The sequence below is a fragment of the Triticum dicoccoides genome, chromosome 1A (genome assembly GCF_002162155.2).
Source record: "Triticum dicoccoides isolate Atlit2015 ecotype Zavitan chromosome 1A, WEW_v2.0, whole genome shotgun sequence".
In the NCBI taxonomy this organism is placed as follows: Eukaryota; Viridiplantae; Streptophyta; class Magnoliopsida; order Poales; family Poaceae; genus Triticum; species Triticum dicoccoides.
The window spans coordinates 577,987,156-578,013,120 of NC_041380.1; the positions used below are offsets into that span (position 1 = coordinate 577,987,156).

The following is a 25,965-nucleotide window of genomic DNA, read 5'->3' on the forward strand; positions in this document are numbered from 1 at the left end:
GCCCGCGTCGTCTTCCCACGAGCTCGCCGCCCCGCCATGGCAGCTCGTCGGCGGTCACCTCCACCGCGGGATCCGCCGGACCTTCGCGGCCTCATCCTGGCCGGTTCCGGCGCCGCCTTCCCCGGACCCGCACGCTCCAAGCCTCGCGCCGCGCTGCCCTACAGGAGCTCGCCGGAGGGGAAGCTCCCCTCCTCCGGCCAGATCCGGCCGAGGAGCGACCGGATCCGATGACCTCCCTCTTCTTCTCCGACAACCGCGCAGCCCTACTCTGGTCATCCTCGAAATCCGCGCTCAGATCCAGATCCAGAAGGTTGACCCCCGAAATTTCTCTAAGCCCCCGAAGTTTCCAATATTTTGTGGCTACCTTCATCATGTCATAACTTCATCATCGTAGCTCCATTTCGCGTGCATGATATATCAAATTGTTCGTCTCGATGTCCTCTTCATTTAATTCCATTGCAACATGTTCTTTTGAGTTCATCCTGATGCCCTAAATGCTGTTGCAAGAGTGCAAAGTAATGTTAGGTGCTGATTCTTAATAGATCTTGAGCATTTGTCATTTTTGCCATGTTTAATGTGTGCCTCCTATGAACTTGAGCCCTACATGTGTTTTGGGCTATGCCATGGCATCTTTACAGGGGTGTATGCCATGTATTTTTGTGATCAATGGGGTGACTAGCACAAGCATGCAAAGTAGCTTTCGTGATGTTGCTGATTTCAGGGACTTAGAATTCTTCTAAGTCATTTCCCTGATGATATTTTTATGCCATGTATTATTGTTGCTACAGAGTGATCCATGCCTCTTTTGAGCATGTTCAGTAAGGATGATTTTGAGATATTGTTATGCTCTATCCATCCATGTCTTTGTTTGCAATTATGGAGTATCCTAGCATGACTCAATCTTGCTCTACTTTTGCTATGAAATGTTCCTGGCAGATTGTTTACGTGTTAATCAATTTTGCCAAGGTTGTTGTAGTTGATCCATGCATGCTATGAGATTGTTCTTGCCATGGTGCTTCTTGATCATGTCTTCTTGCTGGTAATATGCTTAGTTTCTCATGCAATGTCTTGTGTTGAATGCATCGAGCTCGCAAACATGCCTACGTAACTCTGTTTTTGCCATGTCCAGTTTTTCTGTTAAATCTGAATCTGTTAACGAAACTTGCTATCTTCACATGGGTGCCATCATATCTTCTGATCCTTTTTGACTTATGGTCAGTAAGGGACTTTTGTTGTATGCTTTGAGTAGTTTCATGCCATGCCTTGCTTTGCCATGATATGTTCTTGTAACATGTTGTTATCTTGCTCTAAACATTGCTTCCTGATGTTAATTCCTGTCATGTTAGTATTTTCACTAAGTCTGAGATCCTGCTTTCTTTTGCACTTTTGCCATGCTTGTTTGAACCTGCTATTGTGTGAATTAGCCGTAGCTTAGTGTTCATCTTTTGTCAAGCATCTTGAGTGGATCACTGTCATGTGCCTTGTTGCTATGTTGGAGTGCAGTAGCTTAGTTTCTTGTTGCATTCTAGATGGCATCGTGCTGTTAATCACAGCATTGTGCCATTCTTGTTTTGCTTGCCATTTGCAAACCGTGCATCCGATTCCGGTGATCTTTATATCGATTTCGACCAAAATCAACTCATCTTTCGAGTGGCACTCTTGGTTTGCCAAGTTGAGGCTTGGCTCAATCTTTCCCTTCCGGAGTATGCATATGCATTGCATATCACATCCCGCATATCATGACATGTTTTGCATCATGTTGCTTGTGCATTGCACCGTGGTTGATTGTGGTTTCCTTTGCTTGTGTTCCTGCCTTGGGTAGAGCCGGGAGACGAGTATGTGATCGAGGACCCGTTGAGTATGTTTACGAGGATCAAGCTTTCGTCTTCTCGGAGAACCTTGCAGGCAAGATGACCATACCCTCGAAATCACTTCTATCTTTGCTTGCTAGTTGCTCGCTCTTTTGCTATGCCTATGTCGCGATACCTACCACATGCTTTATCATGCCTCCCATATTGCCATGTCAAACCTCTAACCCGCCTTGTCCTAGCAAACCGTTGTTTGGCTATGTTACCGCTTTGCTCAGCCCCTCTTATAGCATGCTAGTCGTAGGTGAAGCTTGGAGTTTGTTCCTTGTTGGAACATGATTATTGTTGGGTTACCACAATATATCTTATTTACTTAATGCATCTATATACTTGGTAAAGGGTGGAAGGCTCGGCCTTATGCCTGGTGTTTTGTTCCACTCTTGTCGCCCTAGTTTCCGTCATACCGGTGTTATGTTCCTTGATTTTGCGTTCCTTACGCGGTTGGGTTATAATGGGAACCCCTTGACAATTCTCCTTGAATAAAACTCCTCCAGCAAGGCCCAACCTTGGTTTTACCATTTTCCACCTAAGCCTTTTTCCCTCGGATTTCCGGAGCCCGAGGGTCATCTTTATTTTAAACCCCCGGGCCAGTGCTCCTCTGAGTGTTGGTCCAACTTGTCAGCCGCCGGTGGCCACCAGGGGCAACTCTGGGTTGGCCTACCGGAAGTTTGGACAATCCGGTGTGCCCTGAGAACGAGATATGTGCAACTCCTATCGGGATTTGTCGGCACATCCGGGTGGCTTCGCTAGTCTTGTTGTACCATTGTCGAAATGTCTTGTAACCGGGATTCCGAGCCCGACCGGGTCTTCCTGGGAGAAGAAATATCCTTCATTAACCATGAGAGCTTGTGATGGGCTAAGTTGGGACACCCCTGCAGGGATTTGAACTTTTGAAAGCCGTGCCCACGGTTATGGGCAGATGGGAATTTGTTAATGTCCGGTTGTAGAAAACTTGACACTTAACTTAATTAAAAATGCATCAACCGCGTGTGTAGCCGTGATGGTCTCTTTCCGGAGGAGTCCGGGGAGTGAACACGATGTTGGAGTTATGCTTGAACGTAAGTAGTCTAGGATCACTTCTTGATCATAGATTCTCGAATGTGCTCTGCCTTCTCTTCTCGCTCTCATTTGCGTAAGTTAGCCACCATATATGCTTAGTGGTTGCTGTAGCTCCACCTCACATACCTTTTACCTACCCATAAGCTTAAATAGTCTTGATCGCGAGGGTGTGAGATTGCTGAGTCCCCGTGACTCACAGTTTACTTCCAAAACCAGTTTGCAGGTGCCGATGATACCGTGCAGGTGACGCAACCAAGCTCAAGGAGGAGCTCGATGAAGATTGTGTGCGTTGAGTTGTTTCGTTTCTTGTTGATCAGTAGTGGAGCCCACTCGGGGCGATCGGAGATCTATCATTAGGGTTGGTCTTCTTTTATTTTGGTTTCGTAGACGGACCTTGATTGTATCTGGATGATGTAATGTTTTATTCGTGTATTGTGTGAAGTGGCGATTGTAAGCCAACTCTGTACCTCTTTCTTACTCAGTATATGGGATGTGTAAAGATTACCCCTCTTGCGACATTGCCTACAATGCGGTTATGCCTCTAAGTCGTGCTCCGACACGTGGGAGATATAGCCGCATCGTGGGTGTCACAAGTTGGTAATCAGAGCCTTCCCCAACTTAGGAGCCCCACTGCTTAATCGAATCGCTGGCGTTGTTGAGTCTAGAAAAATGTTTTGAGTCTTTTAGGATTATAAATATCGGAGAGTAGGATTCTTTTTACTCCTTAGTCCCTTCGTCGCTCTGGTGAGGCATCCTGACGTAGAGTTTTGACTCTTCTCTTCTCAAATTTCACTAAATTTTTTTGGATCACGCGGGTATATTGGAATCGTTCCGATGGTTTTGTGAAAAGAACATTGTTCTTGGTGCCTCCTGACATTTAGGGGTTGTGGCAGTGTCCCGGGGAGTTGAGCTCTGAGGTGTTGTCGTCACAACTTTATCGTTGCAGTTCTGGAATACCTGAGTTTCGCCGACATCGAATATCTCTTTTATGTAGTTGTTGGTGAGATAACCTCGACGCCACCCAGTACTGGGGCGGGAGTTTGGGAGTATTGCCATAACTCGTATAACGGATGCTTTTCGAAGGTTGAGGTAAATGATTTCCGAAGGTTTCTTGGTTATGTGTTGAAGGATGGATACAGCTGGATGTAGGATTTGTTAGTTTTGGGTGAGATATTATGCTTCCCCTGTATCCCCAACACCTGATTGCATAACCGGAAAGTTTCAGAAGTTTATAAGTGGGAATTCAAGTAGCCCTTAGGATATCTTTCCGACAGATGCATGATATGAAATTGGGGTTCGACGTCTAGTGGTCCGCCTATCCACGGTTGGTTTTATAGTGGTCTCGTTGTGTCTTAAAGAGTCCTTGGCTATGCTGACTCGGGAACGCTTCGTATGTCATGTGCACTGCCTTGTACATGATGGTGATTTACGATCGAGCCCGTGTGGGCCCCACCACGAAAACTTCGGACGAAATCTCTATCATATGTTTGTTCCGGCGTATTCTGCAAGCCAATCCTTGGTTTTTTTTTCAGTTGTGGTATTCGAGTTGCTTCAAAGCCAAATGTGGAATCCATACCTTTCCTAAGCGGTGTTCTCATATTTCTATGGGAATACTAATCCTTCATGATAATCGAGATTGTCATGTCAATCCTTTTCAACCGGCGTGTTTCTCTTCAAGTGGATTCGATCATTTCAACATCAGCTAGATCAATTATCAGTTCTTTGCAACGGTGTTTGTTTCATCCATCTCCAAGTTGCCTTTGTTTTCCCACCCTCCCAACCTTTTTCTTCGAGGACTCGGATTTCTTAATCAAGTATCCTTTTTATTCATATGAAGTCTCTCCATTCTTTTCCGTCAATGTTCTTATCCGGTGATTCTCATGAAGATACTAACGGAGCTTCAAGTTCATCATTCTTCGTTTCTTTTGTCTTCTCTGGTGGATTCAATTCAAACTTTTGGTGTTATTCATATCCCTTTCCTCGTTTCAAATGTTTTCCCATGCCAGTGCACCTCTTAATCATTCACCTCTCGCTATTCATTTGTTCCTGAGTGCTGAAGATATCTCAGAAGATTCAAGTTTTTTTCCATTCTCAATTCGCTCAAGTTCTTTTGAGGTTGTTATCTCATTCAAGCCATTTAATTCAACCGGTGCATTATCCCTTCCGAAGCAATCATTTCAACGATGTTTTCTTTTGAGTGGGCCCTAACCCACAGGTCTTTTTCCAGGATCTTACCTGACTCTTCTAATTTTCCCGGAGTTATTCTCAAATTCATTTCCAAGTTTGACGTAAGAATGAATTGTCACCAGTCAAATGTCTTAATCAAAGTTCTTTCAAATTCTTTCATCGTTGGTTCAACCTTTCTAATTTGCATTCCAGAGTGCCTCAACAATTCATGGTGGTGTTTCTCGTCATCATTCTCGGATTTTGAAGACCGAAGAAGAGTTTTCCTCCAAATCTTATCCGTTTCTCTCAAAGATTCGTGGTTCTAGCTTGTTGCCATCATCTCATAATTGTTTTCGATTGTGAGAATTCTTTTCAACCATCCGGAGCAAGTCAGGAGTCTTTTTAGTTTGATTCTCCAGAGCCCATCATCTCAGAATTATTCATTCTTAGCTTTCAGCTCTCGTTCTCCAAATTATACCGGTGCATCTTTCAAATATACACTAATCAGCTCGTGATCTCTTTGTTCTCTTGTATCAATTCTCTCAATTATCTTCGTTCATTTTCTAATTCCTCCCGATGTTTCTTTATCTTTTCCTTGTTCATTTTGATTCTTACGGTGATCCATTCAATATTTCTCTTCCTTCATTATCATATCAATTCATTCGTTCTTTCCAATCCTTCCGATGGTTCGTTGAAGTCTTTTCTCAAGTTTGCACTATATCCCTCTTAATCCTTTTCAACGGGAATAAGTAGTACGCCAAATCCGTTTGCTCGTCATCAATTTATTTGGTGAAGGATACGCATAACATAATTCTTATTCTTGTTTCATCCAAGCGATTAATTCCTTATTCCGGAGGCTCATCAACTTCTTGATTTAAATTGTTTCATCTTTTCTTTTCCCGGAGTTTCAAGATCTCTCATTTATCTCGTCATAAAGCTCCATTTAATCATTCCAAGGCTTCACCTTATATTCTCAACTTCTCTTTCTTTTGTCATCCTTTTGTTTACCAGAGTTCTTTATGGAGGCGCTACATGATGGTTCATAAAGGATTTAGTTCCTTCTCGAAGTGTTCATCAAGATTATTTTCAGAGGAGCTCAAGCATTCTTCATCTTGCAATCTGGAGTGCAATTCTTTCTACCGTATCATTGGAGGTGGTATTATGTCATTCTTGATAATTTGAGTTCATGTTCCATGATTCACATGTTGTTAAGAATGAGATATCTTAAATCCATCAACCTCTTCGTTGGAGTTATCTTGTGTCATGTCTCACCTAAAGCCTTCCCTAAGGATTGTTGCTATTATGGTGCTTATAAATGACCCAAGTTCTTTTATCCTCCCGGTGAATAAGTTTCTCGTCTCCTTAGTGATATCAATCCAATCAATTGTTTCGTTAGTGGCAGATTTTCACCTCATAATTTTGGGATGTTTTCCAGAAGCCCACTTCAAGCTTATCCTTTTCGTTGTTGGTTTTCCAACAACTTCATTATTTCTTTATTGGAAGGGTGCTTTCCAAGCTTACTTGTGGCAGAAGTTGGCATTTTCTTCTCCAGTCTTACTCCTATGATCGATACTCTATTCTTTCTCCCGGAGGCATTGTGTTGTTTCTCTCTCCTCTCATCATCTCGAATGTTGAGGATCGTGTTTATTTTCATGCTAATCCATTTAACCAGAGTGTTGTGCCCTCTGCTCAAGTCCTTTTCATCCTATCAAGTCTTGCATCTCTTTTCAACCGGAGTTCTATAGGAATTTGTTCTTCCTTGTTCCTCTTTTCTAACGGAGTGTTTTCAACATCGTTCATCTCCGTTGTATTCTTTCTTTCAAGTTGTTAAACCTCGCAAGGTTCTTTGGTTTCACTTGTTTCTCAAAGAAGCAACTTAGTTTTACCTCTTATCTTCCTCTTCCTTTTTCCCCTCCGGTGCCCTTCTAGATCTCGGGACGAGATCCTCTCGTAGTGGTGGAGTGTTGTAATGCCCCGAGACCGATGTGCCGAGCTCACTCCTATGCGCTTCTTTTTGCCGGTCAGGAACGGAGAGTCTTTGACAGGTAGGGCCACGATCTGAGACGTTGGATCATGGGCTACCGACTTGGACGTGGCTTCAGCCCACGTCTCTCCACACGCGGCCGCACATATATATGTGGGGTACTACCAACCCTAGCCGCGAAAAAACAGAACGCATCTCCATCTCCGCTTCCGTGCCCACGTCGTTCCTCTGCTGCTGCTGCCGCCGGCGACTCCATCCCGTTCACCGCGTACACGGTTGACGGGAGAGCAGGCCTCCGAAACCCCGCCTCTCCGGATCCTGTACGGGAGATGGGCGATTAGGTTTTTGGGTAGCGACTACGCGACTGCTCACTTCTATTCATCTACGTCCGCACCACCTTCGTCATCACCATGTCGACCGACGCCGACCGTGCCGCCGCTGAGAAGGCCGAGGCCGACAAGAAGGCCGCCGAGGATGCCGCGGCTGCTGTCACCGCAACCGCCACCGCGTGGCCGATTGGAGGGTATACATCGCTTATCCCTCTCGTGTTTCTTTCTGTTGTAGCAGTACTAGCGATATGCGTAGATGTTTCTACTATGTGCGTAGTACATGCTCTGTTAGATCGTAACCAGTGTGTTATCAATGTTGAGAAAGTGTTGAGTCGCTTTGGATATTCAGACAGCAAACCATCTCAAACACCATATGATTCTAGTGTGCTGATTCGAAAGTCTAAAGGCACAACTATAGATCAATTGAGACACTCTCAGATTGTTGGTTCACTCCAGTATCTAGCAAGCGCAACGAGGCCTGACATCGCATTTGCTATTAGCAAACTGAGCCGAGTTGTTTCCAAACCGGCTGATGTACATTGGTGTGCTCTTGAGAGAGTTATGCGCTATCTGAAAGGTACTATGAACTATGGACTTCACTATACCGGATACCCGTCGGTACTTGAAGGGTATAATGATGCTAATTGGATCTCTGATGCTGATGAGATGAAGGCCACAACTGGGTATATGTTTACTCTTGGAGGTGGTGCTGTTTCCTGGAAGTCTTGCAAGCAAACGATCTTAACAAGATCGACAATGGAAGCAGAATTAACAGCATTAGACACATCAGGTGGCGAAGCAGAATGGCTTCGAGATCTGTTGATGGACTTGCCAGTGGTTGAGAAGCCGGTTTCGGCCATCCTTATGAACTGTGACAATCAAACAGTTATTGTCAAGGTGAAGAGTTCAAAGGACAACATGAAGTCCAACAAACACATAAGAATGAGATTCAAAGCTGTCAGAAAATTGAGGAACTCCGGAGTGATAGCATTGGATTATATTCAAACGGCCAAGAATCTGACAGATCCCTTTACTAAAGGGCTATCACGTGTTGTGATAGATAACGCATCAAGGGAGATGGGTATGAGACCCACATGAGTTGCCATGGTAGTAACCCAACCTATGTGATCGGAGATCCCGTGAAGTAGGACCTGGGAAAACAAGCCAGCAGTGAACTGAGGAGAGTAACTTTACTAACCCACTCTATTGGAGATGCAATACTCTCGGAAACTGTATGGAAGGATGATTATTGTCTTAATGTGTTCCAAGGCTTATATGTATAAGCAAGATGCTATCCAACAGAGCGATCTTTGGAGGAACACACCTATATGTGCCCGACGCTGGTCAAAGTCTATGAGATTGGCGTGATCTCTAGCAAGCTCATGAACAGGCCAGGAGTGTGACTAATATGCTCCACCCGAGGGGTTGGCCTTCGGCAGCCTCGTATCAGTGAGACTTGTGGTGAAACTTCTTGACGCCAAACTGACAATTCAAGGCATAGTTCATTGTTCAGTTGTGAAGTAGTGTAGCTACTTGGTCTAGGTTGAGCTCAACCTTAATCGGTCTCCACTGAGATGTTGGTATATCAAAAAGGCGTTTGGAACAAAGGACAAAGTGCCCCCCTGAGATCTGGTGGGGGATTGTTGAAATATGAGATGGGCCTAGAGCCCATATGACAATTTCAGATTTAATCTCTAAGGGACAAGGTGGTGGAAAGTTCAGTCCCACCCCGGATGTGGAAGGAGAGTTGGAGTGGTTTATAAGGGATTCTCTCCCTCATGCTATTGGAGCTTGAGAAGAGATGAGACCCTTGCACACTCCTCCTGCGCTCGCCTCGCCACGCCTCGCCTCGCCTCGTCACGATGCGCCGCGGGTTGCGGGATTGAGCCGAGCCAAGCTCAGTCCTATGCGCTTCTTTTTGCCGGTCAGGAATGGACAGTCTTTGACAGGTAGGGCCACGATCTGAGATGCCGGATCATGGGCTACCGACTTGGACATGGGTTTAGCCCACGTCTCTCCAAGCGCGGCCGCACATATATAAGTGGGGCACTGCCAACCCTAGTCGCGGCGAAAAACAGAACGCATCTCCATCTCCGCTTCCACGCCCACGTTGTTCCTCTGCTGCTGCTGCCGCCGGCGACTCCATTCCGTTCACCGTGTACACGGTTGACGGGAGAGAAGGCCTCCGAAACCCCGCCTCTCCGGATCCTGTACGGGAGAGGGGCGATTAGGTTTTTGGGTAGCGACTACGCGACTGCTGGCTTCTGTTCATCTACATCTGCACCACCTTCGTCATCACCATGTTGACCGACGCCGACCGTGCCACCACTGAGAAGGCCGAGGCCGACAAGAAGGCCACCGAGGATGCCGCGGCTACTGTTACCGCCACCGCCACCGCGTGGCCGATTGGAGGGTATACATCGCTTATTCCTCTCGTGTTTCTTTCTGTTGTAGCAGTACTAGCGATATGCATAGATGTTTCTACTATGTGCGTAATACATGCTCTGTTAGATCATAACCAGTGTGTTATCAATGTTTTCCGTGTCATGCTCATGATTTATTCATGGATTAATTTAATCGAAAAACTGCATATTTACTTATCAATCCAAAAACCTAATGTGTGTAGGAGTCATTCGAATCCCATTATGTTGAGAAGGTGTTGAGTCACTTTGGATATTCGGACTGCAAACCATCTCAAGCACCATATGATTCTAGTGTGCTGATTCGAATGTCTAAAGGCACAACTATAGATCAATTGAGACACTCTCAGATTGTTGGTTCACTCCAGTATCTAGCGAGCGCAACGAGGCCTGACATCGCATTTGCTATTAGCAAACTGAGCCGATTTGTTTCCAAACTGGGTGATGTACATTGGCGTGCTCTTGAGAGAGTTATGCGCTATCTGAAAGGTACTATGAACTATGGACTTCACTATACCGGATACCCGTCGGTACTTGAAGGGTATAGTGATGCGAATTGGATCTCTGATGCTGATGAGATGAAGGCCACAACTGGGTATATGTTTACTCTTGGAGGTGGTGCTGTTTCCTCGAAGTCTTGCAAGAAAACGATCTTAACAAGACCGACAATGGAAGCAGAATTAACAGCATTAGACACATCGGGTGGTGAAGCAGAATGGCTTCGAGATCTGTTGATGGACTTGCCAGTGGTTGAGAAGCCGGTTCCGGCCATCCTTATGAACTGCGACAATCAAACAGTTATTGTTAAGTTGAAGAATTCAAAGGACAACATGAAGTCCAACAAGCACATAAGAATTAGATTGAATGCTGTCAGAAAATTGAGGAACTCCGGAGTGATAGCGTTGGATTATATTCAAACGGCTAAGAATCTGGCAGATCCCTTTACTAAAGGGCTATCACGTGTTGTGATAGATAGCGCATCAAGGGAGATGGGTATGAGACCCACATGAGTTGCCATGGTAGTAACCCAACCTATATGATCAGAGATCCCGTGAAGTAGGACCTGGGAAAACAAGCCAGCGGTGAACTGAGGAGAGTAACTTTACTAACCCATTCCGTTGGAGATGCAATACTCCCGGAAACTGTATGGAAGAATGATTATTGTCTTAATGTGTTCAAGGCTTATATGTATAAGCAAGTTGCTATCCTACAGAGTGATCTTTGGAGGAACACACCTATATGTGCCCGACTGCTCGTCAAAGTCTATGAGATTGGCGTGATCTCTAGCAAGCTCATGAACAGGCCAGGAGTGTGACTAATATGCTCCACCCGAGGGGTCGGCCTTCGCCAGCCTCGTATCAGTGAGACTTGTGGTGAAACTTCTTGATGCCAAACTGACAATTCAAGGCGTAGTTCATTGTTCAGTTGTGAAGGAGTGTAGCTACTTGGTCTAGGTGGAGCTCAACCTTAATCGGTCTCCATTGAGATGCTGGTATATCAAAACCGCGTTTGGAACAAAGGACAAAGTAGGCCCCTGAGATCTGGTGGGGGATTGTTGAAATATGAGATGGGCCAAGAGCCCATATGACAATTTCATATTTAATCTCTAAGGGCCCATGTAGGTGGCATGACAAGGTGGTGGAAAGTTTAGTCCCACCCCGAAAGTGGAATGAGAGTTGGAGTGGTTTATAAGGGATGCTCTCCCTCATGCTATTGGAGCTTGAGAAGAGATGAGGCCCTCAAGCACTTCTCCTCCTCCGCTCGCCTCGCCACGTCTCTCCTCGTCACAGGCGACGCGACGCACCGCGGGTTGTGGGATTGAGCTGAGCCGAGCTCACTCCTATGTGCTTCTTTTTGCCGGTCAGGAACGGAGAGTCTTTGACAGGTAGGGCCATGATCTAAGACGTCGGATCATGGGCTACCGACTTGGACGTGGGTTCAGCCCACGTCTCTCCACACGCGGCCGCACATATATATGTGGGGCACTGCCAACCCTAGCCGCGACAAAAAACAGAACGCATCTCCATCTCCGCTTCCGCGCCCACGTCGTTCCTCTGCTGCTGCTGCCGCGGGCGACTCCATCCCGTTCACCGCGTACACGGTTGATGGGAGAGCAGGCCTCCGAAACGCCACCTCTCGGGATCCTGTACGGGAGAGGGGCGATTAGGTTTTTGGGTAGCGACTACGTGACTGCTCACTTCTGTTCATCTAAGTCCGCACCACCTTCCTCATCACCATGTCGACCGACGCCGACCGTGTCGCCGCTGAGAAGGCCGAGGCCGACAAGAAGGCCACCGAGGAGGCCGCGGCTGCCGTCACCGCAACTGCCACCGCGTGGCCGATTGGAGGGTATACATCGCTTATCCCTCTCATGTTTCATTCTGTTGTAGCAGTACTAGCGATATGCGTAGATGTTTCTACTATGTGCGTAATACATGCTCTGTTAGATCAAAACCAGTGTGTTATCAATGTTGTCCATGTCATGCTCATGATTTATTCATGGATTAATTTAATCGAAAAACTGTCGATTTACTTATCAATCCAAAACCCTAATGTGTGTAGGAGGTTTTCGAATCCCATTATGTTGAGAAGGTGTTGAGTCGCTTTGGATATTTGGACTACAAACCATCTCAAACACCATATGATTCTAGTGCGCTGATTCGAAAGTCTAAAGGCACAGCTATAGATCAATTGAGACACTCTCAGATTGTTGGTTCACTCCAGTATCTAGCGAGCGCAATGAGGCCTGACATCGCATTTGCTATTAGCAAACTGAGCTGATTTGTTTCCAAACCGGGTGATGTACATTGGCGTGCTCTTGAGAGAGTTATGCGCTATCTGAAAGGTACTATGAACTATGGACTTCACTATACCGGATACCCGTCGGTACTTGAAGGGTATAGTGATGCGAATTGGATCTCTGATGCTGATGAGATGAAGGCCACAACTGGGTATATGTTTACTCTTCGAGGTGGTGCTGTTTCCTGGAAGTCTTGCAAGCAAACGATCTTCACAAGATCGACAATGGAAGCAGAATTAACATCATTACACACATCAGGTGGCGAAGCAGAATGGCTTCGAGATCTGTTGATGGACTTGCTAGTGGTTGAGAAGCCGGTTCCGGCCATCCTTAAGAACTGCGACAATCAAACAGTTATTGTCAAGGTGAAGAGTTCAAAGGACAACATGAAGTCCAATAAACACATAAGAATGAGATTGAAAGCTGTCAGAAAATTGAGGAACTCCGGAGTGATAGCGTTGGATTATAATCAAACGGCTAAGAATCTGGCAGATCCCTTTACTAAAGGGCTATCACGTGTTGTGATAGATAGTGCATCAAGGGAGATGGGTATGAGACCCACATGAGTTGCCATGGTAGTAACCCAACCTATGTGATCGGAGATCCCGTGAAGTAGGACCTAGGAAAACAAGCCAGCGGTGAACTGAGGAGAGTAACTTTACTAACCCATTCCGTTGGAGATGCAATACTCCCGGAAACTGTATGGAACGATGATTATTGTCTTAATGTGTTCCAAGGCTTATATGTATAAGCAAGTTGCTATCCTACAGAGCGATCTTTGGAGGAACACACCTATATGAGCCCGACTACTGGTCACAGTCTATGAGATTGGGGTGATCTCTAGCAAGCTCATGAACAGGCCAGGAGTGTGACTAATATGCTCCACCCGAGGGGTCGGCCTTCGGCAGCCTCGTATCAGTGAGACTTGTGGTGAAACTTCTTGATGCCAAACTGACAATTCAAGGCGTAGTTTATTGTTCAGTTGTGAAGGAGTGTAGCTACTTGGTCTAGGTGGAGCTCAACCTTAATCGGTCTCCACTGAGATGCTGGTATATGAAAACAACATTTTGGAACAAAGGACAAAGTAGGCCCCTCAGATCTGGTGGGGGATTGTTGAAATATGAGATGGGCCTAGAGCCCATATGACAATTTAAGATTTAATCTCTAAGGGCCCATGTAGGTGGCATGACAAGGTGGTGGAAAGTTTAGTCCCACCCCGAAAGTGGAATGAGAGTTGGAGTGGTTTATAAGGGATTCTCTCCCTCATGCTATTGGAGCTTGAGAAGAGATGAGGCCCTCACGCACTCCTCCTCCTCCACTCGCCTCGCCACGCCACGCGTCGCCTCGTCACGACGCGACGCGACGCGCCGCGGGTTGCGGGATTGAGCCGAGCCGAGCTCACTCCTATGCGCTTCTTTTTGTCGGTCAGGAATGGAGAGTCTTTGACAGGTAGGACCACAATCTAAGACGTCTGATCATGGGCTACCGACTTGGACGTGGGTTCAGCCCACGTCTCTCCACACGCGGCCGCACATATATATGTGGGGCACTGCCAACCCTAGCCGTGACGAAAAATAGAACGCATCTCCATCTCCGCTTCCGCGCCCACGTCGTTCCTCTGCTGCTGCTGCCGCCGGCGACTCCATCCCGCTCACCGTGTACACGGTTGACGGGAGAGCAGGCCTGCCAAACCCCGCCTCTTCGGATCCTGTACGGGAGAGGGGCGATTAGGTTTTTCGGTAGCGACTATAGGACTGCTCACTTCTGTTCATCTACGTCCGCACCACCTTCGTCATCACCATGTCGACCGACGTCGACCGTGCCGTTGCTGAGAAGGCCGAGGCCGACAAGAAGGCCGCCGAGGATGCCGCGGCTGCTGTCACCGCAACCGCCACCGCGTGGCTGATTGGAGGGTATACATCGGTTATCCCTCTCGTGTTTCTTTCTATTGTAGCAGTACTAGCGATATGCGTAGATGTTTCTACTATGTGCGTAGTACATGCTCTGTTAGATCATAATCAGTGTGTTATCAATGTTGTCCATGTCATGCTCATGATTTATTCATGGATTAATTTAATCGAAAAACTGCCTATTTACTTATAATCCAAAAACCTAATGTGTGTAGGAGTTTTTCGAATCCCATTATGTTGAGAAGGTGTTGAGTCGCTTTGGATATTCGGACTGCAAACCATCTCAAACACCATATGATTCTAGAGTGCTGATTCGAAAGTCTAAAGGCACAAATATAGATCAATTGAGATACTCTCAAATTGTTGGTTCACTCCAGTATCTAGCGAGCGCAACGAGGCCTGACATCGCATTTGCTATTAGCAAACATAGCCGAATTGTTTCCAAACCGGGTGATGTACATTGGCGTCCTCTTGAGAGAGTTATGCGCTATCTGAAAGGTACTATGAAATATGGACTTCACTATACCGGATACCCGTCGGTACTTGAAGCGTATAGTGATGCGAATTAGATCTCTGATGCCGATGAGATGAAGGCCACAACTGGGTATATGTTTACTCTTGGAGGTGCTGCTTTTTCCTGGAAGTCTTGCAAGAAAACGATCTTAACAAGATCGACAATGGAAGCAGAATTAACAGCATTAGACACATCGGGTGGCGAAGCAGAATGGCTTCAAGATCTGTTGATGGACTTGCTAGTGGTTGAGAAGCCGGTTCTGGCCATCCTTATGAACTACGACAATCAAACAATTATTGTCAAGGTGAAGAGTTCAAAGGACAACATGAAGTCCAACGAACACATAAGAATGAGATTGAAAGCTGTCAGAAAATTGAGGAATTCCGGAGTGATAGCGTTGGATTATATTCAAACGGCTAACAATCTGGCAGATCCCTTTACTAAAGGGCTATCACGTGTTGTGATAGATAGTGCATCAAGGGAGATGGGTATGAGACCCACATAAGTTGCCATGGTAGTAACCCAACCTATGTGATCGGAGATCCCGTGAAGTAGGACCTGGGAAAACAAGCCAGCGGTGAACTGAGGAGAGTAACTTTACTAACCCACTCCGTTGCAGATGCAATACTCTTGAAAACTGTATGGAAGGATGATTATTGTCATAATGTGTTCCAAGGCTTATATGTATAAGCAAGATGCTATCCGACAGAGCGATCTTTGGAGGAACACACCTATATGAGCCCGACTGCTAGTCACAGTCTATGAGATTGGGGTGATCTCTAGCAAGCTCATGAACAGGCCAGGAGTGTGACTAATATGCTCCACCCAAGGGGTCGGCCTTCGGCAGCCTCGTATCAGTGAGACTTGTGGTGAAACTTCTTGACGCCAAACTGACAATTCAAGGCATAGTCCATTGTTGAGTTGTGAAGGAGTGTAGCTACTTGGTCTAGGTGGAGCTCAACCTTAATCGGTCTCCACTGAGATGCTGGTATATCAAAACAGTGTTTGGAACAAAGGACAAAGTGGGGCCCTGAGATCTGGTGGGGGATTGTTGAAATATGAGATGGGCCTAGAGCCCATATGACAATTTCAGATTTAATCTCTAATGGCCCATCTAGGTGGCATGACAAGGTGGTGGAAAGTTTAGTCCCACCCCGGAAGTGGAAGAAGAGTTGGAGTGGTTTATAAGGGATTCTCTCCCTCATGCTATTGGAGCTTGAGAAGAGATGAGGCCCTCGCGCACTCCTCCTCGTCCGCTCGCCTCGCCACATCATGCCTCGTCACGACGCGACGCGCCGCGCCGCGGGTTGCGGGATTGAGCCGAGCCGAGCTCACTCCTATGCGCTTCTTCTTGTCGGTCAGGAACGGAGAGTCTTTGACAGGTAGAGACACGATCTAAGACATTGGATCATGGGCTACCGACCTGGACATGGGTTCAACCCACGTCTCTCCATGCGTGGCCGCACATATATATGTGGGGCACTGCTAACCCTAGCCGCGGCAAAAAACAGAACGCATCTCCATCCCCGCTTCCACGCCCACGTCGTTCCTCTGCTGCTGCCGCCGCCGGCGACTCCATCCTGTTCACCGCGTACATGGTTGACGGGAGAGCAGGACTCCGAAACCTCGCCTCTCAGGATCCTGTACGGGAAATGGGTGATTAGCTTTTTGGGTAGCGACTACGCGACTGATCGCTTCTGTTCATCCACGTCCGCACCACCTTCGTCATCACCATGTCGACCGACGCCGACCATGCCGCCGAGGCTGACAAGAAGGCCGCCGAGGATGCCGCGGCTGCTGTCATCGCAACCGCCACCGCATGGCCGATTGGAGGGTATACATCGCTAATCCCTCTCGTGTTTCTGTCTGTTGTAGCAGTACTAGCGATATGCGTAGATGTTTCTACTATGTGCGTAGTACATGCTCTGTTAGATCGTAACCAGTGTGTTATCAATGTTGTCCATGTCATGCTCATGATTTATTCATGGATTAATTTAATCAAAAAACTGCCTATTTACTTATACATCCAAAAACCTAATGTGTGTAGGAGTTTTTTGAATTCTGGTTTTGCTGCTGCACTGAAACCGTCCCCGTTTACGGGGACGTACTTTAAGCGTTGGCAGACTAAAACCACCTTATGTCTCACGGCCATGAACGTGTTGTGGGTCGCCGGTGTGACTCCCACAGGAACGATCACTCCTGAACAGGAGAAGGCGTTCAAGGAGGCCACTGTCGTGTTCCTCGGGGCAGTTTTGAGCGTTATTGGAGATAAGCTGGTTGACGCATATTTGCATGTGTGGTCTGCCAAGTACTTGTGGTAGGCGCTCAAGTCTAAGTTCGCGGCTGCCGATGCAGGGAGCGAGATGTATATTATAGAGCAATTCCACGATTACAAGATGGTTGAAAACCGTCCTGTATTGGAGCAGGCTCATGAGGTAATATGAATTGTTAAGGAGCTTGAGCTTCTTAAGTGCGAGTTGTAGGGCAAGTTTGTCGCGGGCTGCATAATCGCTAAGCTCCCCAATTCCTGGAGGAACTTTGCCACCACTCTGAAACATCAGAGGCGTGAATTCTCTATGGAGGATGTCATTGGCCATCTGAGTGTTGATCAGAACAAGGGCAAAGGACTCGCACGGAAAAGGGGTCGAAGGAACTTCTGTGGCCAATATGGTGCATCAGAAGAACTCCAATTCCCGCAAGCCCAAGGGAAAGAACGGTGCCCAACAGAGTGCTGACTTTAAGAAGAAGGGTAAGAAGACCTTCAAGAAGAACAAGAAGGATGCGGGCTGCTTTACTTGTGGTTCGGTTGAACATTGGGCCAACAAGTGCCCAAACAAGTACAAGAAGCAAGGGCAGGATTCCAAGTCTGTCAATATGATTGTGAGCAACAATGAGAGTGGTACATCTGGGTACAGTAATTTATTTGCTGTATTTTTCAGTTTGGCCATCCACCGATTGGTGTGTCGACACAGGTGCAGGTGTTCATGTGTGTGCTGACATTTCATTGTTTTCTTCTTACCAGGCCACAGGTCACGGGTCCGTACTGACGGGGAATGGCACGAGTGCTTCTGTTCTTGGTGTTGGCACGGTCGATCTGAAGTTTACTTCGGGAAGGATCGTGCAGCTGAAGAACGTGCAGCATGTCCCCGCCATCAAGAAGAACCTCGTTAGTGGCTCCCTTCTATGTAGAGAAGGATTTAAGTTGGTATTCGAGTCTAATAAATTAGTTGTTACGAAATATGGACTATTTGTTGGAAAGGGTTATGATTGCGGAGGCATGTTCCGCCTTTCTCTTGCAGATCTATGTAATAAAGTCATGAACAATATTCATTTGAGTGTTAATGAATCTGAAGTCTGGCATTCACGTCTTTGTCACATTAGTTTCGGCATTATGACGCGGCTAGCAAAATTGAATTTAATCCCGACTTTCACTTTAGCCAATGGTTCTACGTGCCATTCGTGTGTGCAATCTAAGCAACCTCGCAAGCCTCACAAGGCAGCAGAGGAGAGACACTTGGCGCCACTGGAACTCATACATTCTGATCTTTGTGAGATGAATGGTGTGTTGACTACAGGTGGAAGGAAACATTTCATGACTTTGATAGATGATTCCACTAGATATTGCTATGTGTATCTGTTAAATACTAAAGATGAGGCTCTACACTACTTCAAAATCTATAAGGCAGAAGTTGAGAATCAACTTGAAAAGAAAATTAAACGAGTCTGGTCAGATCGTGGTGGAGAGTACTTCTCGAAAGAATTTGATGCCTTTTGTGCGGAACACGGCATTATTCACGAGAGGACGCCTCCCTACTCACCCCAGTAAAACGGGGTTGCCGAGCGGAAAAAATCGTACTCTAACTAATTTGGTTAACGCCATGTTAGATACGTCAGGTTTATCCAAGGTATGATGGGGGGAGGCTATAATGACATCATGTCATGTCCTGAATAAAGTTCCGACAAAGGATAACGAGATCACTCCTTACGAGAAGTGGACCAAGAGAAGGGCAACACTCTCGTACTTACGTACTTGGGGCTGCTTGGCGAAAGTTAATGTGCCGATCCCAAAAAGCATAAGCTTGGACCAAAGACTGTGGACTGTGATAATTTGGGCTACGCTATGAATAGTGTTGGCTATCGATTTCTAGTAGTGAAATCTAAGGTACCTGACATGAAGGTCAGTACAATTATGGAGTCTAAAGATGCTACATTCTTTGAGGACATTTTCCCCATGAGAGATGTACAAAGCACTTCTAGACAGGAAGCTGAGGAGACTCCTGAACCTGCCATTTTGATGGAATATTATAATCAAACACATGATGAAAATCCCGAGGAGGATAATGAGGAAACCCTTGGTAGGGGCAAGAGACAAAGGACTGTAAAGACCTTTGGTGATGATTTCTTCATATACCTCGTGGAGGATAATCCCACTTCTACTTCAGAACCGTATGCATCTCCAGAAGCTGACTACTAGAAGGATGCGGTCCGTAGCGAGATGGATTCCATCATGGCTAACGGTACTTGGGAGCTTACTGAACGTCCTTATGGTTGCAAACCATTGGGATGCAAGTGGGTGTTCAAGAAGAAGCTTAGGCCCGAAGGTACGATAGAAAAGTACAAGGCTAGGCTTGTGGCCAAGGGCTACGCCCAGAAAGAAGAAGAAGATTTCTTCGACACTTATTCACCTGTGGCCAGACTCACCACCATTCGATTATTACTCTCATTGGCGGCCTCGCATGGTCTTCTCATTCATCAGATGGATGTTAAGACGACTTTTCTGAATGGAGAGCTAAAGGAGGAAATCTATATGCAATAGCCTGATGGCTTTGTGATGGATGGTCAGGAAGGAAAGGTGTGTAAGTTGGCGAAATCTTTGTATGGCCCGAGACAAGCGCCTAAGCAATAGCATGACAAGTTTAATGAAACATTGACATCTATTAGCTTTGTTGTTAATGAGGCCGACAAATGTGTATACTATCGCTATGGTGGGGGCGAAGGAGTTAAACTGTGTTTGTATGTTGATGACATACTGATATTTGGGACTAATCTCAAGTTGATCGAGGAGGTTAAGTCTTTCCTATCTCAGAACTTTGAGATGAAGGACCTTGGAGTGGCTAATGTTATCTTGAACATCAAGCTATTGAGAGATGATGAGGGTGGGATTACACTTCTGCAATCCCATTATGTTGAGAAGGTGTTGAGTCGCTTTGGATATTCGGACTGCAAACCATCTCAAACACCATATGATTCTAGTATGCTGATTTGAAAGTCTAAAGGCACAACTATAGATCAATTGAGATACTCTCAGATTGTTGGTTCACTCCAGTATCTAGCGAGCGCAACGAGGCCTGGCATCGCATTTGCTATTAGCAAACTGAGCCGATTTGTTTCCAAACCGGGTGATGTACATTGGCATGCCCTTGAGGGAGTTATGCGCTATCTGAAAGGTACAATGAACTATGGACTTCACTATAACGGATACCCGTCTGTACTTGAAGGGTATAGTGATGCGAATTGGATCTCTGATGCTGATGAGATGAAGGCCACAACTAGGTATATGTTTACTCTTGGAGGTGGTGCTGTTTCCTGGAAGTCTTGCAAGTAAACGATCTTAACAAGATCGACAATGGAAGCAGAATTAACAGTATTAGACACATCGGGTGGCGAAGCAGAATGAATTCGAGATCTGTTGATGGACTTCCCAGTGGTTGAGAAGCCGGTTCTGGCCATCCTTATGAACTGCGACAATCGAACAGTTATTGTCAAGGTGAAGAGTTCAAAGGACAACATGAAGTCCAACAAACACATAAGAATGAGATTGAAAGCTGTCAGAAAATTGAGGACCTCCGGTGTGATAGCGTTGGATTATATTCAAACGGCCAAGAATCTGGCAGATCCCTTTACTAAAGGGCTATCACGTGTTGTGATAGATAGCGCATCAAGGGAGATGGGTATGAGACCCACATGAGTTGCCATGGTAGTAACCCAGCCTATGTGATTGGAGATCTTGTGAAGTAGGACCTGGAAAAACAAGCCAGCGGTGAACTGAGGAGAGTAACTTTACTAACCCACTCCGTTGGAGATGCAATAATCTCGAAAACTGTATGGAAGGATGATTATTGTCTTAATGTGTTCCAAGGCTTATATGTATAAGCAAGATGCTATCCTACAGAGCGATCTTTGGAGGAACACACCTATATTATTCCGACTGCTGGTCACAGTCTATGAGATTGGGGTGATCTCTAGCATGCTCATGAACAGGCCAGGAGTGTGACTAATATGCTCCACCCGAGGGGTCGGCCTTCGGCAGCCTCGTATCAGTGAGACTTGTGGTGAAACTTCTTGACGCCAAACTGACAATTCAAGGCATAGTCCATTGTTCAGCTGTGAAGGAGTGTAGCTACTTTGTCTAGGTTTAGCTCAACCTTAATCGGTCTCCACTGAGATGTTGGTATATCAAAACAGCGTTTGGAACAAAGTCCAAAGTGGGCCCCTAAGATCTGGTGGGGAATTGTTGAAATATGAGATGGGCCTAGAGCCCATATGAAAATTTCAGATTTAATCTCCAAGGGCCCATGTAGGTGGCATGACAAGGTGGTGCAAAGTTTTGTCCCACCCCGGAAGTGGAAGGAGAGTTGGAGTGGTTTATAAGGGATTCTCTCCCTCATGCTATTGGAGCTTGAGAAGAGATGAGGCCATCCCGCACTCCTCCTCCTCCGCTCGCCTCGCCACGCCATGCCTCGTCACGACGTGCCGCGGGTTGCAGGATTGAGCCGAGCCGAGCTTACTCCTATGCGCTTCTTTTTGCCGGTCAGGAACGGAGAGTCTTTGACAGGTAGGGCCATGATCTGAGACGTCGGATCATGGGCAACTGACTTGGACGTGGGTTCAGCCCACGTATCTCCACGCGCGGCCGCACATATATATGTGGGGCACTGCCAACCCTAGCCGCGGCGAAAAACAGAACGCACCTCCATCTCCGCTTCCACGCCCATGTCGTTCCTCTGCTGCTGCTGCCGCTGGTGACTCCATCCCGTTCACTGGGTACACGGATGACGGTAGAGAAGGCCTCCGAAACCCCACCTCTTCAGATCCTGTATGGGAGAGGGTCGATTAGGTTTTTGGGTAGCGACTACGCGAGTGCTCACTTCTGTTCATCTACGTCCGCACCACCTTCGTCATCACCATGTCGACCGACGCCGACCGTGCCACCGCTGAGAAGGCCGAGGCCGACAAGTAGGCCGCTGAGGATGTCGCGACTTCTGTCACCGCAACCGCCACCGCGTGGCCGATTGGAGGGTATACATCGCTTATCCCTCTCGTGTTTCTATCTGTTGTAGCAGTACTAGCGATATGCGTAGATGTTTCTACTATGTGCGTAGTACATGCTCTGTTAGATCGTAACCAGTGTGTTATCAATGTTGTCCATGTCATGCTAATGATTTATTCAAGGATTAATTTAATCAAAAACTACCTATTTACTTATCAATCCAAAAACCAAATGTGTGTAGGAGTTTTTCGAATTCTGGTTTTGCTGCTGCACTGAAACCGTCCCCGTTTACGGGGACGTACTTTAAGCGTTGGCAGACTAAAACCACCTTATGGCTCACGGCCATGAACGTGTTCTGGGTCGCCGGTGTGACTCCCACAGGAACGATCGCTCCTGAACAGGAGAAGGCGTTCAAGGAGGCCACTGTCGTGTTCCCCGGGCAGTTCTGAGCGTGATTGGAGATAAGCTGGTTGACGCATATTTGCATGTGCGGTCTGCCAAGGACTTGTGGGAGGCCCTCGAATCTAAGTTCGGGGCTGTCGATGCAGGGAGCGAGATGTATATTATAGAGCAGTTCCACGATTACGAGATGGTTGAAAACCGTCCTGTATTGGAGCAGGCTCATGAGATAATATGCATTGTTGAGGAGCTTGAGCTTCTTAAGTGCGAGTTACCGGGCAAGTTTGTCGCGGGCTGCATAATCGCTAAGCTCCCCAATTCCTGGAGGAACTTTTCCACCACTCTGAAACATCAGAGGCGTGAATTCTCCGTGGAGGATGTCATTGGCCATCTGAGTGTTGAGCAGAATTCAAGGGCAAAGGACTCGCACGGAAAAGGGGTCGAAGGAACTTCTGTGGCCAATATGGTGCATCAGAAGAACTCCAATTCCCACAAGCCCAAGGGAAAGAACGGTGTCCAACAGAGTGCCGACTTTAAGAAGAAGGGTAAGAAGACCTTCAAGAAGAACAAGAAGGATGAGGGCTGCTTTACTTGTGGTTCGGTTGACATTGGGCCAACAAGTGCCCAAACAAGTACAAGAAGCAAGGGTAGGATTCCAAGTTTGTCAATATGATTGTGAGCAACAATGAGAGTGGTGCATCTGGGTATGGTAATTTATTTGCTGTATTTTTTAGTTCGGCCATCCACCGATTGGTGTGTCGACACAGGTGCAGGTGTTCATGTGTGTGCTGACATTTCATTGTTTTCTTCTTACCAGGCCACAGGTCACGGGTCTGTACTGATGGGGAATGGTGCGAGTGCTTCTGTTCTTGGTGTTGGCACGGTCGATCTGAAGTTTACTTTGGGAAGGATCGTGCAGCTGAAGAACGTGCAGCATGTCCTCGCCATCAAGAAGAACCTCGTTAGTGGCTCCCTTCTATGTAGAGAAGGATTTAAGTTGGTATTTGAGTTTAATAAATTAGTTGTTACGAAATATGGACTATTTGTTGGAAAGGGTTATGAATGCGGAGGCATGTTCCGCCTTTCTCTTGCAGATCTATGTAATAAAGTCATGAACAATATTCATTTGAGTGTTAATGAATCTGAAGTCTGGCATTCACATCTTTGTCACATTAGTTTCGGCGTTATGACGCGGCTAGCAAAATCGAATTTAATCCCGATTTTCACTTTAGCCAAAGGTTCTACGTGCCATTCGTGTGTGCAATCTAAGCAACCTCGCAAGCCTCACAAGGCAGCAGAGGAGAGACACTTGGCGCCACTGGAACTCATACATTCTGATCTTTGTGAGATGAATGGTGTGTTGACTACAGGTGGAAAGAAATATTTCATGACTTTGATAGATGATTCCACTAGATATTGCTATGTGTATCTGTTAAATACTAAAGATGAGGCTCTACACTACTTCAAAATCTATAAGGCAGAAGTTGAGAATCAACTTGAAAATAAAATTAAACGAGTCCGGTTAGATCGTGGTGGAGATTACTTCTCGAAAGAGTTTGATGCCTTTTGTGCGGAACACGGCATTATTCACGAGAGGACGCCTCCCTACTCAACCCAGTCAAACGGGGTTGCCAAGCGGAAAAACCGTACTCTAACTGATTTGGTTAACGCCATGTTAGATACGTCAGATTTATCCAAGGCATGGTGGGGGGGAGGCTATAATGACATCATGTCATGTCTTGAATAAAGTTCTGACAAAGTATAACAAGATCACTCCTTACGAGAAGTGGACCAAGAGAAGGATAACACTCTCATACTTACGTACTTGGGGTTGCTTGGCGAAACTTAATGTGCCGATCCCTAAAAAGCGTAAGCTTGAACCGAAGACTGTGGACTGTGTTAATTTGGGATACGCTATGAATAGTGTTGGCTATCGATTTCTAGTAGTGAAATCTGAGGTACCTGACATGTAGGTCGGTACAGTTATGGAGTCTAAAGATGCTACATTCTTTGAGGACATTTTCCCCATGAGAGATGTACAAAGCACTTCTAGACAGGAATCTGAGGAGACTCCTGAACCTGCCATTCCGATGGAATATTATAATCAAACACATGATGACAATCCTGAGGAGGATAATGAGGAAACCCTTGGTAGGGGCAAGAGACAAAGGACTGTAAAGACCTTTGGTGATGATTTCTTCATATACCTGTGGAGGATAATCCCACTTCTATTTCAGAAGTGTATGCATCTCCAGAAGCTGACTACTGGAAGGATGCGGTCCATAGCGAGATGGATTCCATCATGGCTAACGGGACTTGGGAGCTTACTGAACGCCCTTATGGTTGCAAACCATTGGGGTGCAAGTCGGTGTTCAAGAAGAAGCTTAGGCCTGATGGTACGATAGAAAAATACAAGGCTAGGCTTGTGGCCAAGGGCTACGCCCAGAAAGAAGAAGAAGATTTCTTCGACACTTCTTCACCTGTGGCCAAACTGACCACCATTCGAGTATTACTCTCGTTAGCGGCCTCGCATGGTCTTCTCATTCATCAGATGGATGTTAAGACGGCTTTTCTGAACGGAGAGCTAAAGGAGGAAATCTATATGCAACAACCTGATGGCTTTGTGATGGATCGTCAGGAAGGAAAGGTGTGTAAGTTGGTGAAATCTTTGTATGGCCTGAGACAAGCGCCTAAGCAATGGCATGACAAGTTTAATGAAACATTGACATCTGCTGGCTTTGTTGTTAATGAGGCCGAAAAATGTGTATACTATCGCTATGGTGGGGGCGAAGGAGTTATACTGTGTTTGTATGTTGATGACATACTGATATTTGGGACTAATCTCAAGTTGATCGAGGAGGTTAAGTCTTTCCTATCTCAGAACTTTGAGATGAAGGACCTTGGAGTGGCTGATGTTATCTTGAACATCAAGCTATTGAGAGATGATGAGGGTGGTATTACACTTCTGCAATCCCATTATGTTAAGGTGTTGAGTCACTTTGGATATTCGGACTACAAACCATCTCAAACACCATATGATTCTAGTGTGCTGATTCGAAAGTCTAAAGGCACAACTATAGATCAATTGAGATACTCTAAGATTGTTGGTTCACTCCAGTATCTAGCGAGCACAACGAGGCCTGGCATCGCATTTGCTATTAGCAAACTGAGCCGATTTGTTTCCAAACCGGGTGATGTACATTGGCGTGCTCTTGAGAGAGTTATGCGCTATTTGAAAGGTACTAT

General features: G+C 46.3%; 2 pseudogenes; one reads left to right on the forward strand and one right to left on the reverse strand.

Moving 5' to 3' along the window:
• Nucleotides 1-16,647, reverse strand: part of LOC119295507 — a 20,955-nt pseudogene extending 4,308 nt beyond the window's left edge.
• Nucleotides 1-25,965, forward strand: part of LOC119355915 — a 70,391-nt pseudogene that overhangs the window by 9,041 nt on the left and 35,385 nt on the right.